General features: G+C 49.7%; 1 protein-coding gene across 1 annotated transcript in view; it reads left to right on the top strand.

Annotated features, from left to right (window-relative positions):
* Nucleotides 1-2,500, top strand: part of ascc3 (activating signal cointegrator 1 complex subunit 3) — a 182,122-nt gene that overhangs the window by 120,980 nt on the left and 58,642 nt on the right. The gene's annotated exons all lie outside the window — the stretch shown is intronic.

The raw sequence follows: 2,500 nt of genomic DNA on the forward strand, positions 1-2,500 counted from the left end.
GCACACAGAAACTGTGTATGCAAGACTTTTGTTGGACTTTAGACTTGCATTCGTCAAGACTCGACCATAGACCCTTACAGACTTGCCAATGAGGGCATCCACCCATCCATTATAAGGACTGTGTCATATGACTGCAGTCTTCAGACACACGGACGCTTCAACAGAGTTCCCATCCCTTTCGTAAGTTCCATGCTCTCACATTGACAATGACTGGCACTTCAAATTCACCAGCAGGAGCGGGTTTCAGTAAGCACTGCCAGTGGCAGCATCTCAGAGCTACCACACTGTACCATGGAGCCCAGTGGAGGCCCCAGGGCGTCCGCAGAACAGATTTTCATGCTCTGCCCGCGCCCACGACGTCGCCACCCTGCCTGGGTGGCACGGTGGGTCCTGCCAGCCACTAAACCCCGACAGTTCCTTCCCAAACAATCCCTATCTCATTGGGCCAATCCCCCCCGCCGCCCGTGGGTCTGCAGCTCCGGTCCGCGTGTCCGGGGTTACAAAGTTGGACGCTGTGCGGCATGCCTGTAAATATGGTTCTGTTTTCTCAGCAGCTGTTTTGTTTGGGGGGGGAGATAAATGTGCTTCATTAGCTGTCAGTGCTCATCTCGTTCAAAGCTTCTCCCACAGACTTATGTTCATGAAAAGCGCATGACTTTATAAATCCGGAAATTAAGATTTTGGACGCTGCGTGCTTTTCCCAGCCCCTGTGCCATATCTCCCTTCATGTTTCTGACTGGTCTCTGTCTTTCTCACTGTCTGTCTGTCTGAGGGCTTTAGGTCTTTCTGTCTTTCTCACTGTCTGTCTGAGAGCTGTCTGTCTGTCCGAGGGCTTTAAGTCTTTCTGTCTTTCTCTTATTACGTCTCTTCTTTCTGCCTGTCTTTTTCTTTTCTTTCTTCTCTTTTCTCTCTTTTCTTTCTTATTTATTTCTTCCCCTCTTCTCTCTATCCCTCTTTCCTTCTCTCTCCACTCTCTCTGTCCTTCTCTCTATCTCCCTCCCTTTCTCTTTCCCCTCTCCTCTCTTGCCTCTCTTTCTCTCTCTTTCTCCATCTCTCCCTAGTTCTCTGCTGAAGCCATCTCGGCTTTGCTCCTTTTCCTCCGCTGTAACTGGTTCCATGTGTGTGAATAGCTGAAATAGCTCGGGCAAATTCCCTCTTTGCTCCTAATTCGCCTGATTTCAGATGTGCTGCTTGGGAGCGTGGCCGGCCAAGCAGCCAAACGGAGCTGATCTCAAATCCAGACCATAGGCCCTCAGTGAGATCGCTCTCTCTCTCTCTCTCTCTCTCTCTCTCTCTCTCTCTCTCTCTCTCTCTCTCTCTCTCTCTCTCTCTCTCTCTCTCTCTCTCTCTCTCTCTCTCTCCTTTGTCTCTCTCTCTCTATCTCCCCCTGTTCCCAGAGACCCGCGAGAGGGAGACGTGGAGGGTAAACTGGAGAGAGAGATCGAGCAGGGAAAGTACGAGGGGGAATTGGGATTAACGGGACAGATTTGTCTTTTTAAGGTGCAAAATGACTGTGTTGGTGTCACGGACACCAGCCCTGTTCCTCATTCTTTTTCTTCTGTGTTTTTTTTCTTTCTTGTATGTGTTTGTCTCTATGCATAGAATACATAAATACAATGAAAAGTCAGATAAAAACATTAACTATAAGACTGCAAAGTGTAAGAATGTTGTGAAGCACTGTCTTGTAAATCAAGACTGAGATCATGACTGAGTGACATAATTGCTGTACGGATCAAACTGTTTGATAACACAAGCTACAAATTGCAGCTTTAAAAGAGATTGCGTTGGATGAAAGAGAGGGTGCCTGGGAGATGGAGAGAGCAGAAGAGGATGAGTGCGAACGGGGGTGGGGATGGGGGGAGAGAGCGATAAAGAAAGGGAGGGGGTGGGGGGTGAAAGAGACGGGGAGAGATAAAGGAAGAAGCTCTGTCATCTCAATGGATTTACCAACAGTGTGAAAGAGAGGGGGTGCATCATCCTTCTGTCGTTTTTAGCTATGCATGTGCACACACACACACACACACACACACACAAACGTTTTCTCACATACACACTCAAACTCTCCCACACACGCACAGATGCACACACACACACACACACACACACACACACACACACACACACACACAGCTCAGCTTTAGGCCTGATCCCCTACAGGCCCTCCATGCAGGCATTGTAAGTACGACTGACGTTCTATCAGTCCCTCCTTGCATCAGACACTTTTACTGACTATCCCCACGTTGGGTGTTTCAAAGCATCCACTGTCTACACACACACGCACACACAGACACAAATTGCTGAACGCTCAGAGAAAGCTGTCAGAGGCCGGAGAGGCCCCCCATAACCAGCACCAGACACACATCTGCTGCAGCAGGTGGCCGCTCCCCTCCTCAAAGACCCCCCCCCCCCCCCCCACACACACACACACACACACACACACACACACACAGACACACACACACACCCCTACCACCCCCCACCTCACCATCACCACACATCT

The sequence above is a fragment of the Alosa pseudoharengus genome, unplaced genomic scaffold (genome assembly GCF_046254945.1).
Source record: "Alosa pseudoharengus isolate Yale_2024_CS ecotype anadromous, Long Island Sound unplaced genomic scaffold, YU_APseudo_1.1 YU_APseudo_1.1_scf_12, whole genome shotgun sequence".
In the NCBI taxonomy this organism is placed as follows: domain Eukaryota; kingdom Metazoa; phylum Chordata; class Actinopteri; order Clupeiformes; family Clupeidae; genus Alosa; species Alosa pseudoharengus.